General features: G+C 45.0%; 1 protein-coding gene across 3 annotated transcripts in view; it reads right to left on the reverse strand.

Annotated features, from left to right (window-relative positions):
* The window catches only part of LOC310636521 (uncharacterized protein), a 194,046-nt gene that overhangs the window by 62,146 nt on the left and 116,480 nt on the right, over positions 1-15,420 (reverse strand). For 2 of the 3 annotated variants that reach the window (XM_083356441.1, XM_083356440.1), the window contains exon 1: positions 11,492-11,662. The exons of the other annotated variant lie outside the window; for it this stretch is intronic. The gene's annotated coding sequence lies outside the window, so the exon portion shown is untranslated. Of the gene's footprint in view, positions 1-11,491; positions 11,663-15,420 lie in introns of those variants that run through there. 3 annotated transcript variants of the gene reach the window in all.

The following is a 15,420-nucleotide window of genomic DNA, read 5'->3' on the forward strand; positions in this document are numbered from 1 at the left end:
TTCTATCGTACCTCATCCGCCCTTAAAAGTCATGTGAAAACTCACACAGGGGAAAAAAACTACAAATGTTTAGACTGTGGGAGAACATTCGCTCATGCAAGTTCCCTCAGAAGCCACAGCCGAATCCACACAGGAGAGAAGCCCTTTAAATGCTCAGAGTGCGATAAATGTTTTTCTCGGAAAGATTATCTTTTGAAGCATCAGCGAATCCATACTGGAGAAAAACTACACAAATGTCTGGTGTGTGGGAAATGCTTTTCCCAAAAACAAAGTCTTGGAATCCATCAGAGGGTCCACACAGGACAGAAAATTCACACAGAGGAAAAAAACTTCAAATGTTTAGACTGCGGGAGAGCATTTGCTGTTTCATCTCACCTTAAACGTCACAGCCGAATCCATACAGGAGAGAAGCCCCATAAATGCTCAGAGTGCGATAAATGTTTTTCTCGGAAAGATACACTTGTGAAGCATCAGCAAATCCACACTGGAGAGAAACCCTACAAATATCTGCCGTGTGGGAAATGTTTTGCCCATCCTTCATCACTTTGCAAACACACCAGAAATCACACAGTATAGTGGCCTTATAAGTGTGCAGAGTGCGAGAAACCTTTTCATTGTAAATCAGAGTTAAAAATGCATCATAATGTCCATTACAGAGATAAATCTCTTCTGTTGTGAAAAAAAAATGATTTTCAATAGTCACATCTTAAGGTTAACCAGGAACATCACACAGTGACAGAAGGGAAATCCTACTATTGTTTGGTGCGGGGAAAATGTTTTTCCTACTCCAGTAGCCTTAAATTCCATAATCAAGGAAAACTGCATATACGTTGGCACACAAAACAGCAGCGTTAGTACTTTAACTAAGTGATTACACAAGAGAAAAGAGCTATAAGTGATGGACGGAGTAGATAATGATGATATTTTGCAGAGTGCAGCTAGTCATGACTTACAGTCACAATTGGGAAGAGATTTCCGGTCATAAGTTGTTACGGTTGTTAGTCGAGGCACCCATATATGTATCAGAGCTGATTTTCTGACATGTTTCTGGTCATTAAGCAAGTCATCGTACTCCTAAACATAAAGCCATTCTTCCAAATGCGTGTTTTTTGATAAAAAAGTGGCAAAATGAATGCCAGGAACTAGCAGAAAAAGAAAAATTGGGATCCCATTGCTGCAGGATCACACAAGTGATCTTAAAAGCCATCAGGTTGTGTAGCGCCCATAATGTGGTTACAAAACTGTCTGGCTTTTGGGATGTGGATTGGGGAGTGTTGGAGGCTGGCTTTTAGGTCATTAACTATCATACATGGACACGTATATAATGTATATTCACTTTTATTATTGACAGATTGTCTAGTTGAAAATAAAAAAGGTTAAAAGCAAAGTTCTTGCCACTTTCCTGTATTTCTACCAAAGAAAGTCAAATTGGATGGAAATGGCGCAGATGTTCAGGAATATTGAAAAATGTTATTTTAAAATTCTTGTCAGTGTTTGATAAATGGAATATTCTTCAATGATTTCATTATTCTTTCTTTGGCTCGATCTTCACGCTTGCTAACAGGAAAAGAAGCCACAGCCTGTGTTCCACTTATGGCAGCATTTGGGACTGGAGTTTCCATCCTTAAACAATGCCGTCATAAACCCCTCACTGCACTGCAGAGTGATGACAATCCCTACAGTCCCGGTTGCCGTCGTTAATTGAATCCCACGGTCATTTGACGGGGCGACTTCCTGCAGGCTCCCCACAGAGTCAGTGGGGAAACAGGCAGGAAGTTGTGAGTCCCAGGTCCACAGCTGCAAAGCATCTCCTGACCTGTGTGAGAGGGAGCAAGGAGTGTCCCAGGCTATGGGAGAGGGTGAGGAAGGATGTGCAAGCGGCGTGGCATGGGTGGGTGTGCGAGAGAGCAAGGGGTGCACAAGAGGCCTGGTGTGGCAGCAGGAGAGGAGTGACAGGACAGGGAGAGGACGTGGGGGAGCGAGGGTCACGTGGGTCAGGATGGAGGCAATTGGGACTCCGCAAGTGGCTGGCACAGCACGAGTGCAGAGGGGTCAAGGGAGGTTATGTGAGTGGAAGATACTTACCCAGCGACTTGCAGTCTTCCATGCCAGCTTCCCCTTTGACATTCTGGGCAAACCAGCATAGAAGTTTGCAAATGGCAGTCATGTGAAGGTGCTGCTCTAAATGATTCTAATTATTGTTGTATTTCAGAAAGAATTATTTGGACTGCAGAGTAAATAAAATTACATTCTATATACAGGAGCTTAACCTTGTGTTTCTTGGGTTGTGGCTCCAGTGATTGTCTTGCCACAAGGAGTCTTGCTAGCATTTCCTAAATGGAATCCTCCAGATGTGAGTTAGGCTCCGATTCTACTCCCATAACATCTTGCTGGCTGATGGGAGTTGTGATCCAACAACTCTGCAGCCCCCAGACAGGTGAGCTGCTCTTAAGGCCTTCAAAGGCATCTAAATTTGATAATGGCTGAAGCTTTTGAAGAGTTCAAATAAATTTAATATATATGCTTATTCACAGGAAATATGCAGGTGTAAAGCTTGTAACAATTCTGGCCGGTTAGAGAGCTGATAAAAGTAAGGAAGAGTTAGGCATTTTGCAGGCTGAGCTAAAAGTTAGGAACAGGGATGGCCTGGAGCAAATGGGATGTGTCTTAATTAATTTGGCGGGTCGAATCCCGAGTGCCGCGTAGCAGAGTGAGCGCCTGTTACTCGTCCCAGCTTCTGCCAACCTAGCAGTTCGAAAGCACGTAAAAATGCAAGTAGAAAAATAGGGACCACTACGGTGGGAAGGTAACAGCATTCCGTGCGCCTTTGGCGTCTAGTCATGCCGGCCACATGACCACGGAGACGTCCTCGGACAAGCGCTGGCTCTTCGGAGATGAGTTGGGACCCCTAGAGTTGGAAACGACTAGCACGCATGTGCGGGGGAACCTTTACCTTTACCTTAGGAACGTGGGCTGCTAGAGACCAATAGAATAATTAGATTATTATTGAAATGATTATCAGATGATATTTCTGTTTTTGTTTTATTTTATTTTCTTATTCTTTACATACATATGTTAATTTTCCAAACAACGTGTGAGCTGAGTTCATAATCCATTAATACATACACAAATTTCACTTTTTGCTTTTCTTTTCCAACCATTTATAAAATAAGTTCCAGCTTTCATAATATTCTGATTCTTCTTTATCCTTTAATCTCATAGTTCATGTGTTGGAATAACCATGATCTCTGTTCCTATACATGAAGCTGGCTAGTACTTTTCTACCGTGGAAAGTCTTCAGTGAATCATGAATAAGGAAGTAAACAAAGAAACCTAGGAGAGATGTCATTGGCTACAGCCATATAAGGGCATAATTACAGAATCTTTCACACCATTGGCTATTCCATATAAGGCAAATTCTGACGCCTCCTGCAGGTGATTGGTCATGACTGTATTTGAATCTACTATTAACACCAATGACTCCTTTCAGGATAGGTTTAGAAGAGCACGTGTGTACTTAAATCATGCAGGATTGGCACGATGTAAGCATGTAATCATGATTGGTTAATTTGAACTATAAATAAACGAGGTCCACCGCTCCTCGTGGTTCGGTGTTCATCCCAGGAGCAGCGGAGCCCTCACCCCGAGAGATCTCTGTGTCCTTCGTTCATGGGCGCCAACCCTGGGCGGGAGCAGCCCCTGCCCAGCTTCACCAGCAGCTAATTATTCTCAACCCGGTTGCACAAGCAGCAGGTTGCACAAGCAGCAGGTTCCCAGCAACTGGTGACCCCAACGTGATTCTGCGGAATACCCCGACGTGATTCTGCGGAATCTATTCTCAACCGGGCTGCACAAGCTCCAGGTTCCCAGCAAGCATCCCTGCTAACAATGTCACCTAGAACTGATAACACCTGCATTGCTCTCAATGGGGATCACGCCAAATACGCTGGAGAAGGATGGAGGATCCAAGAGGCCTCAGCTCCCGAATGGATTGTTTGTAGCTCAGGGCTGAACTGCGGGGTCTTTGGTGCTCTCTGAGCTTGGTGGTTTCCTTGCAGATGTTTCATTACCCAATTAGGGAACAGCATCCCTGCTAACAATGTCACCTACAACTGATAATGTTACCTAGCTGGGTAATGAAACGTCTGCATAAAGAACTCTCTGATAAATTGAAAGATAAAAAGGACACGTATAATTCAAAGTTGCACTTCCTGTGACCTACAAGGTGTTTCCTAAGATGTGGTTCAATTAATCATGAGTGTGTATTCTGGATCAAGCTGACTGTATCGTGAATAATCTCCTTGTTAAGACTCCTGTGGTCTATATAGGCAGATGCCATCACCTTTAACCACCCTCTCCAGATAGTTGAACTCATGAAATACTTAGATCACCCCAAAATACCTTTATTCACATGTAGAGTAGAATACATCAAGCAAGGTGAGTTAGGAGATATTGTTGAGTATTTCAAGGTCAGAAGTTGGTAATAACTCACAGCGCCTGCATGTGGATCTGGAGCCCATGTCTGCTGGGCGCCCACGTCTGCTGTTATCACGTTTGCTGGTTAATGGAGAATGAGCAATCTCCAGGGACAAAGGAGGAGGAAGTCCATTCCAGAAAGGGGAAGGAAGAGGAAATACATCATAAAACAGCCAGGTGGTGGCAGCACAGTGTGTCAGGCACCTGAAGATAGCTACCAAAGAACAACCGGATTCTGACTGCACAGTATGGCATAATTTGACTACAGTTGGAAAAAAAATCAGGTCCTGTTCCAAGCCAGGAGGATGCTGTAGAAATGAGCTGAAGGCAGGCTGCATTTTGGAAAGGAGGTCTCTTTATTTACTTGCCAGAAACTTCAGGGACAGGAGCACGTTTCTGGGGTGGCTGAGCAAATGGCTGGGCGAGTGGGTGGATCTCTATGGGGCTCCGAGACTTTGAAGTGGAAATGTTTCCAGGTTGTGCCATGAGGCGGGCTTTTGTGTCTTTTCCTAGTCAGAAGAGGGTGTTGGGTGATCCCTATTGTGCCTAGAACAGTGGTGGTGAACCTATGGCACGGGTGCCAGAGGCGGCACTCAGAGCCCTCTCTGTGGGCACCCTTGCCATGCCCCAGAAGTGGCAACTGTCCCACTTCAACCAGCCGCCTGCTAGGTCGCCAAGATCCCGTGTGGCCGAATGCATCCCGGCACGGCTGGTTTCCCTCCCGCCACATCCGTCCCTCCTGGCCTCGCACGCTCTCCTTTTCCCAGGCATGACCCACTGCATTGCCTCCTCAGCTGTTGCCTGACCATCCATCTTGGAGGCGACTTCTTTCAACTGCTGGCGACGGACTGCGGAGCGCCAGAGTGCACCGGTCAAGGGGCCGGCAGGCTGTGGCTACTGACGGACACCGTCGGCCCCCATACGCTTGCTGGCCTCTGAGTGCGGGGGCCGATGGTATCAGGCAGCAGCTGCTCCAGCCCTTGCCTTGCCCCATGGCAATGGCACCCCCACCCTCCCTCCTGCCTACCGCCCCACCTGCCAGAGACCTCCTGGATCTCCCCCAACCCTGCCCACCCCCCACAGGTGTCCCTTCCCACCAGCAACATTGAGGTGACCACACCCACCCAATCTGCCATGACCACCACAGCCATGCCGACCCAGTGGGCCACACCCACCTGGCACCCAGTGATATATAAGTGGGTTTTGGGTTGCCGTTTGGACACTCGGGTTTCTAAAAGGTTCGCCATCACTGGCCTAGAAGGTCCTGTAAATAAATAAATTTCTAAAGATTTGAGAATTTTGCTTGAGGCTATTAAGCCTCAAGCTATTAAGCTGCTTTTTGCCTTTATTTGGATTGTTCTCCATTTCTCCTTTTGGGGAAATATAATATTCTGCCTCTTTCTAACATTAAGAATAAAGAATATTTTAATTTGGGGAGGGGGGGCCTTCCTACACTACCATCTTGACTTGTTTAATCCCCGCCCCAGCCTGTACCCTGAAAATAGTCCTCTTCATTATTTCAACAATAATTTTATTAGGGATTATGTTCACAAATCAAACAAACTTAATCCAAGTATGTACAGTATAAGTGAATATACCATGTGTGCATTTACATATGAAAAAGACAATGTGAAAAAAGACAATAATTGCCTCCAAAAAAGAGAGTAAGAAAATGAAATTTACCCTTTTCATCCTCAGCCAGAATATATTCAACATCAAGACTTTACAACCGGACGCATCTCCGTTCCACCCTTCTCCCCGTTTTCTCCTCTCCAACTCTCCATTTCTCCACATTGATCAACAAAGGCTGAATAAGAATTAACAAAAATATCTGGGTGCCTTGAATTATGACTGTAGCAATTTATGACCAGAAATCCATTCCCAATTGTGGTCATATGTTGAGGACTATCCGTACTCTCGAAAACATTACACATTCTCTCCAGAGTTATGACTTTTTTGTGTGATCATTCTGGTCAGTTACTCATGCCGCTTTGTGAACAAAACATTCTCACACTCCGAACATTTAGGCCCTTTTGCTTCAGTGTGTGCTCTGTGATGGAACTGAGGTTAATTGACTAGGAAAAACATTTTTCCCACGCCAAAAATGATAGGTTTTCCCTTCTGTCACTGTGTAAAATTCCTGGAAAAGTGCAAGGTGTGACTTTTGAAAAAAGGTTTTTCCCAGATGGTTCACGACTGAAGAGATTTATCTCTGTTTCAAATGATACCTATATTGAAAAAGGATGCCAACCTTGATCAATGGCAGAAGGGTATTAACAAATTTATGTGGGCGGGGAAAAAACCAAGAGTTAAATTTAAGATTTTACAAGATGCCAGGGAAAGAGGGGGACTCAAGGCGCCGAATTTGAAATTGTACTATGATGCGGTTGCCTTGACTTGGATTAGTGATTGGCTTAATTTAACCAACAAGAGAATACTTTATCTTGAGTGATGGGATTTGGTATATGGATGGCATGCATATTTGCTTTACGATAAGAAGGTGGACAGGGCTTTTAAATCCCACATTCTTAGAAGTGCTTTATTGCGTGTCTGGAAAAAGTATTATTATAAGTTAAATTATAAAATACAGATTTGGGGAATTCCTGGACACGCGATAGAGGGCGTATCTATGGGAGTGAGTATGGATATGGTTTCCTACAAGGAATTACTTAGATTGCAAGGGAATGATTGGCAACTTAAATCATTAGAGGAGTTAAGACAAGAAAATATAAGTTACTCTTGGTTTCAATATACCCAATTGAAAGCTAGGTGGAAGTTAGATCAAAAGGTTGGCATCACAATTACAGATCAAAATTTAGTAAAACAAATTAGAGATTTAAATTGTGCACATATAAAGAGGATTTATAATGCTTTAATTGAATTGGATTCGGAAACGGAATTGGTTAAAGACTGTATGATAAAGTGGGCACAAAATATTCAGGAACCAATCTCGTTGGACACCTGGGAGATAATTTGGGTCAGAAATGTTAAATTTACTCAGGCTCAAAACTTAAGATAAAAATTTTATAAAATGTTTTATAGATGGCATCTGGATCCCAAGAAGTTGTCCAACATGTATCCTAATTTACAGTCTAAATGTTGGAGGTGTGGTAGTTTAGAAGCTACCTATTTTCACATGTGGTGGACTTGTAGAAACATAAAAGCTTTTTGGATCAAAATTTGGTGGAACATTCAAAAGATTTTTAAGAGAAAGATAAAGTTTACTCCCCAATTATTTCTATTGGGTATTGTTGTAGATTGTGATGTTAAAGAAACTAATTTGATGTTGAATATGATAACAGCAGCACGGTTACTGGTGGGACAATATTGGAAGAAGGATAGTTTGCCCACTACAGAAGAATGGGTGTTTAAAGTTTCGAATCTTGCAGAAATGTCTAAGATTTCTGCTTATTTGAAAGATCATTCACAGGAAAGATATATTTCAGTTTGGAGGAGATGGATAAATTATATTCAGAACAAATATGGGGCTAAAAAGTTCCATTTAGCTTATGAGTAGATTTTAGTGGGATATTGTTATTGGTACTTTGTTTGTAGTTATGTTAAAGGGGAGTTAAAGCACATTATGAATTTGGTTAATTGTATATTATGCATAATTTTTATTTAGAATATGATTATTGTAACTATAATCCTGTATTTAGCTCTGGGAAGTGGGGGGGGACGTGGGTGGGTTTGGGGTGGGAGGGATTGGGTGATATATTGTAAAATTCTGTTTTTGTAAAACTCTTTAATAAAAAAAAAGAGATTTATCTCTGCTATGGACTTTCTGATATATTTCATCTGTGATTTACAATGAAAAGTTTTCTCACGCTCTGCACACTTGGAAGGCCTCTTCCCTGCGTGACTTCTGGTGTGAAATGATGAAGCTTGGGCAAAACATTTCCCACACTCCAGGCATTTCTATGGTTTTTCTCCAGTGTGGATTCGCCGATGCTTCAAAAGAGTCTCTTTCCGAGAAAAATATTTATCACACTCTGAGCATTTGTAGGGCGTCTCCCCTGTATGGATTTGGCTGTGACCTCTAAGGGAACGTGAGTCAGCAAATGATCTCCCACAGTCTAAACATTTGTATTTTCTTTCCCCTGTGTGAATTTTCACATGACTTTTAAGGGCGGATGAGGTACGATAGAATTGTCCACATTCGAAGCATTGATGTGGCTTCTCCGTGTGGGTTTTATGATGTCTCCAAAGGTTTCCTTTCTGAGCAAAACATTTCCCACATTCAATGCATCTATATGGCTTCTCTCCGGTGTGGACCGTCTGATGGCTTTTAAGGCTATGTTTTAGGGTGAAGCATTTTCCACACTCCCCACATTTGAATGGCTTCTCCCCCGTGTGAGTTTTATGATGTCTCCAAAGGTTTCCTTTCTGAGCAAAACATTTCCCACATTCAATGCATGTATATGGCTTCTCCCCTGTGTGGGTTCGCTGATGCATCAAAAGAGTATATTTGCAAGAAAAATATTTATCGCACTCTGAGCATTTATAGGGCGACTCCCCTGTATGGATTCGGCTGTGGCTTCTGAGGGAACTTGCACCAGCAAATGTTCTCCCATAGTCTAAACATTTGTATTTTCTTTCCCCTGTGTGAATTTTCACATGACTTTTAAGGGCGGATGAGGTACGATAGAATTGTCCACATTCGAAGCATTGATGTGGCTTCTCCGTGTGGGTTTTATGATGTCTCCAAAGGTTTCCTTTCTGAGCAAAACATTTCCCACATTCAATGCATCTATATGGCTTCTCTCCGGTGTGGACCGTCTGATGGCTTTTAAGGCTCTTTTTTAGGGTGAAGCATTTTCCACACTCCCCACATTTGAATGGCTTCTCCCCCGTGTGAGTTTTATGATGTCTCCAAAGGTTTCCTTTCTGAGCAAAACATTTCCCACATTCAATGCATGTATATGGCTTCTCCCCTGTGTGGGTTCGCTGATGCATCAAAAGAGTATATTTGCAAGAAAAATATTTATCGCACTCTGAGCATTTATAGGGCGACTCCCCTGTATGGATTCGGCTGTGGCTTCTGAGGGAACTTGCACCAGCAAATGTTCTCCCACAGTCTAAACATTTGTATTTTCTTTCCCCTGTGTGAATTTTCACATGACTTTTAAGGGCGGATGAGGTACGATAGAATTGTCCACATTCGAAGCATTGATGTGGCTTCTCCCCTGTGTGGGTTTTATGATGACTCCTAAGGCCTCCTTTGTAAGCAAAACATTTCCCACATTCAATGCATCTATATGGCTTCTCTCCGGTGTGGACCCTCTGATGGTTTTTAAGGCTATGTTTTAGGGTGAAGCATTTTCCACACTCCCCACATTTGAATGGCTTCTCCCCTGTGTGGGTTCTCTGATGAATCTTAAGATGGGTTGGCGAAATAAAACTTTTCCCACATTCCATACATTTATAGGGTAGCAATCCTTTGTGCCATTTCTGGTGTCTTTGAAATTCAGAAGAACCCACAAATCGTCTCTCACATTCTGGGCATTCATAGGGTCTCTCTCCGGTGTGAAGTCTCTGATGTCGCACCAGGCTTGATTTCCCGGAAAAACATTTCCCGCATTCGAGGCACTTTTCGTTTTTCTCCCCTCTGTGTATTTTCTCATGAGTCCGAAGACCTGAACTCTGGGTGAAAGATTTTCCACACTCAAAGCATTTGTAAGATTTTATTCCTGTATGAATCTTCTCATGGACCCAAAGATTTGAACTCTGAGAAAAGCTCTTCCCACATTGCCAACACTTGTAAGGTTTCTCCCCAGTGTGAAGCATCTCGTGGTTTCTGACATGGGATTTTAGACGGAAAAATTTCCCACATTCCAGACATTGATAGGGTTTCTCTCCGGTGTGGATTTTCTGATGTGTAAGAAGGCTTGACTTTCGACCAAAGCATAAGCCACATTCCTCACATTTATAGGCTTTTCGTCTAGGGGGGCTTCTAAGATCTTTGGGTTTTTTTCCAGAGAAGGATTTCTCACCCTCCAAACCTTCACTGGATCCACTTCTCACATGGATCTTCCTGTGGGTCAAAAGGAGGGACCGGCAAGGAAAGGATTTCCCACACTCTGAGCATTCATGGGTTCTTTCCTGGTCTTCCGGAGTGCTGCTTGTGTCTGACGGGGGATCCGAGAGTTTCCCAGGCTCCATCCTTTCAGGCAGCTGCTACCTTGTGCCGATTTTCTCCTCTCTGTTGATAGTTGGCTTGCAGGTCACCTTGATTTTCCTGCTGGTGGAATGAAAAAGAAGATGAGAGTAGTATTTCCTTTTGAGAGTGGTACAGTCACAAAATCTTAGACTTGAGAGGGACCATGAAGGTCTTCCAGTCCCACCCTCTGACCGGGACATGGGCACTCAGTACACCCGAGATGCAGCCCTCACAGCTCTAGGAAGCAAAACTCTTCTGCTGCTCATCGACTCTAACCTTGTTTCTTCTCCTAAGTCGAGGGGAAGAAGGTAGTCCTCGTGACCGCAATTGGGTCTGGAATCTTGGTCGTTCAATGAAGCAGCAACTAAGTGAGGTGACAGACCACCTGGCTAAAGAAGCTCAATGCCCACTCCTGATTGTGCCCATTAAGTGATCCTGAGGGATGATAAGCGGAGGACTGCCCTGGCAAAGGCTCTGGGGGTGCCCCGGGTTGGGGGCAGGTCCCAGGCACCTGGCACAGGGCACTATGAGTTTGGGGCTGCTGAAGGGGGAGCCAAAGCTGTAGCCGCCCCCTCTCCGCAGGGCTGAGCCACCTCAGCCTGGCCACGCAAAGAAATCCTGACTGACCGCAGTCCTGGGGCTAGAGCTGGCCCATATGTGGAGGCGGGGGGGGGGGGAATTTCAGCCGTTTCAGCCAGCTGCACTGACCCCAGCCCAGCTCCACCACTGGCAGCAAGAAATGCGACCTCCAGCCCCAGACCAATGGCCTTTGCAGCCTTGCGCCATTCTCCAAGCCGCATCTTCCATACCTTTTCTAAGCTTCCCCAAAGTGAAATGAAAAATATGTTTAATCACCTTTAAAGTTGCAACTAAGAGATCCCTAGATCACTTGTTACTGCTCTGAATCAAGGCCAGGCATGATCCTCACCACTGACCGGTTCAATTTCGTCTGACCGATTTGATCTCACCTGACCGACTGGCCCTTTGTGCAGGAAGCTGCTTCTCCAACCAGGCCTCGATTTCCAAATTCTCTAGAATGGAGTTTGTGGGTCCCGATCCAAGAACGCCCCTTCTCCTCTGTGGAGCTCAAGGCCACATCTTCACTCACCTCCTGCAAAGGGAAAGGAAAAAGGCTCAGATGCCGAGAGGAATGCTGAACATAATCTGTAAGTGACCTGGAAGAGGGAGGAGAAAATAGGATTATTTCTTCACAATCCAAAATAATGGAGATAGAATCATTATTCAGGAAGATATTGATGAGCCAAAACGGGAGAGAAACCAGCAAGATGAAGTCCAATAGGGACCAAGGCAGAGTTGTGAGTAGGAAAAACTCAGTGGAAGATGAGAGAGATCAGGTGCGGCAGAGCATGTGTGAAGAGGGCTGCTCTTCCTTAAGCTTTTTGGAGAATGCAAAGCCACAAAGATTACAGGTCTCTGCAGCTGCCTCCGATAGCCGTTTTGAAAAATATTTAAAATTATGGAAGGCAGCCTTCTAGCCATCAGCTTGTTCTATTACCTGCTTTACAAGGCCAGCCTGAAAGCCTCCTTAAAACTTCTGCTTTGTAAAATATCCACCACGAAGGGGCTGCCTCATCACAGCCTCCTCAGGGCAAAAAAACCCAAAAAAAGTGGGGGGGGGGAAATGCTTTTTAGGGCTTCCACACAATCTTTTAAAGCAGAAGCAAAGTAACTCTTCGCATAAACACAAAGGGTTTCCTTGCTGCCCTTTTAAGCTGAGCACAAAAAAGAGGATCTCACCTGGGATCAATTCACTCCATTTAAATTTGTTTTCTTTCCCCCCAAACCCTCCCCTCCCCATTGCAATGGCGTCAGTTGCAGATCCAGCCCGGGGAGGGATCCCCCTTTGTCCCCCAGGAGGGAAGGGAAGGGATCCGCTCCCTGCAGGCGACGCCAGAGCCGAATCTCCCCAAGGAAATCCTTGCAGGACGAAGAGGCGGATCCGCAGCTACCTTTCTCCCGGCGGGGAAAAGCTCTCCTGGCGGGAGGGGCGCCCCGAAGGCCGGAGGGAGGAGAGCAGCCAGACCTGCCCGGAGAGGGATCCAGAAGCGGAGATCCAGCGAGGGAGGGCGGGGCTTCTCTCTTCCTCTCGGACTCCGCCTCCGCCTTGCAGCCCCGCCCCTTGGCCGCCCCCTCCCCTCCCCCTCCCGGGCTCCCCTCCGCGGCCGAGACGGGAGGGGAGGGGAAGCGGGGCAGGGTCCTCCGTGCAGCCGAGGTTGGGGGATCGCCTGGGGGAGGAACGGAAAGACCCCCGAGCGGATCCCTTCTGGATCCCGAAGATCTCCATCTCCAGCTGCGCAGGAGCCCAGGAGAGAACAGACGGGCCCCCCCTCTGCCTTCCCCTCCCTTCTGCCCGGAATCGGAGAGGCGCTGTGGATGCTGGGTCCCTGCTTCCCTCCCAAGGATAAAAACACTTGAGCCACTGCTGGGCTTCGGGGTCTCCCGTTTTACACAGTGACTTATACACTGTTTGTAGGGCCCTGAGGAGACCCCTTCTTATTATTCTCTACCCCACCCCTCCCTTGGCACTCAATGTCGATTTGGGCCTCTTAAGGATATTTCAACTTTTGAATATATATTAAGCTTATGTGGCCTGTTCACCAGCTCCAAACATTATCAAATGTAACCTTTAGATGTCTTAAGAGCAGCTCACCTGCCTGGAGGATGCAGAGTTGTTGGATCACAACTCCCATGCGAAGGCGTTATGGGAGTAGAAACCCAGCCTTCATGGAGAAGGAGAAATGTAAGGATCCAAATACATATTCAAGAGCAGAACTTGTTCTAGGTCAGTGTGGCTGGCAAGTGCCATTTGCAAGGAGCAGCTGAAGAAGGAAAGGGAGACAAACCATTTAAAAAATGATAATTAACCCAGATCCTGACTGATAATGATTTGCCATCTAGCCGGACCAGGAAGGGGGCCCACTGGTTCAAATGCAGGGATAAATGTTTTGCCAAATAGGGAAATAAGTCAATCGGAGAGTGAGTGAGTTGGTTGGTGTCCAAATTTGATAATAAAGAAATGGAAATAAATATGTTTAGGTGGTCCTCAACTTAAAACTGTAATGGAGTCTGCCCGTTATTGATCTGGGTCATGGCTTTTGTGAGCGAAGTCCGTCGTAACTTCAAACGGTCGCAGGCTGATGGCTGCCTGTGCTGAACTTCCACGGCCCCATAAGACCTGACCAGCATCAGGGTACCAGGTGCCTCTGGGGATCCACGGGTCCGGATCAAGGTGCTCACAGGGACTCCCACCCTGTGCTTGGAGGGGGAGGGAAGATGTCAGGAGCCCCCTGAAGCAGCCAATAGGAGTCGGGCAGATCCCAGCTTCTGGGCACTTCAGCAACTATGTCATAAAGGATGTTTCTATGGGATCAAGAGGGAAAAAATCACTTTCAAACTGAAACAGCCAGGAAATTATGCTGTGTTGTGCTGGGGATGAAATGCCATGTCACGGAGGACGGAGGAGAAGAGAATTAACACCACAGTTCAGGGCAATCGAGGAGTTAAGGTAGGTCTGGTTTACTGACGCTAAGGAATCCCACAAAAGATTGCATGAAATTTAGACTATTTGAAGTTTCTCTATTTCTCTATGGAAAATAGGGTAATTGGTTCCAGACAGATGTAAGTTGGAAAGAAAAATATTGAATATAATATAGTATATGAATAATAATGAAACATCAGTAATGAATAACAAGAAGATCCTTAAAAAATGTATAGTTAAAACCACAGCTGTACACACAGAAGCTTTTATTGCACACATAAAAGCCTCACATGAATTGAATTTTGGGTCACATGAAACACAACCTGGTAACTATTTAAAGTTCACACTAAATTGAACATTGCATAATATTCTTACAATATAATGTTCTTACTACAAACACCAAGATGTCAAGAAGGATGAATTTCTTCAATCACACAAAAACTCCGCTTGCTCCACAGTGGAATTTTTATGAAGAACTCTTGAAAAAGGAGATTGGACTGGACACCTGCATTGCTCTCCATGGAGATCACGCCAAACACGCTGGAGAAGGATGGAGGATCCAAGAGGCCTCAGCTCCCGAATGGATTGTTTGTAGCTCAGGGCTGAACTGCGGGGTCTTTGGTGCTCTCTGAGCTTGGTGGTTTCCTTGCAGATGTTTCATTACCCAATTAGGGAACAGCATCCCTGCTAACAATGTCACCTAGAACTGATAATGTTACCTAGCTGGGTAATGAAACGTCTGCATAAAGAACTCTGATAAATTGAAAGATAAAAAAGACACATAAAATTCAAAGTTGCACTTCCTGTGACCTACAAGGTGTTTCCTAAGATGTGGTTCAATTAATCATGAGTGTGTATTCTGGATCAAGCTGATTGTATCGTGAATAATCTCCTTGTTAAGACTCCTGTGGTCTGTATAGGCAGATGCCATCACCTTTAACCGCCCTCTCCAGATAGTTGAACTCATGAAATACTTCATCCAAAAATACCTTTATTCACATGTAGAGTAGAATACATCAAGTAAGGTGAGTTAGGAGATATTGTTCAGTATTTCAAGGTCAGAAGTTGGTAATAACTCACAGCGCCTGCACGTGGATCTGGAGCCCATGTCTGCTGGGAGCCCACGTCTGCTGTTATCACGTTTGCTGGTTAATGGAGAATGAGCAATCTCCAGGGACAAAGGAGGAGGAAGTCCATCCCAGAAAGGGGAGGGAAGAGGAAATACATCATAGGATAGGAGGGTCTGACTGCCCACATTGTAATTTCTCCAAAACAGCCAGGTGGT

This window comes from Vipera ursinii (genome assembly GCF_947247035.1).
Source record: "Vipera ursinii genome assembly, chromosome: 2".
NCBI classification, from domain to species: Eukaryota; Metazoa; Chordata; class Lepidosauria; order Squamata; family Viperidae; genus Vipera; species Vipera ursinii.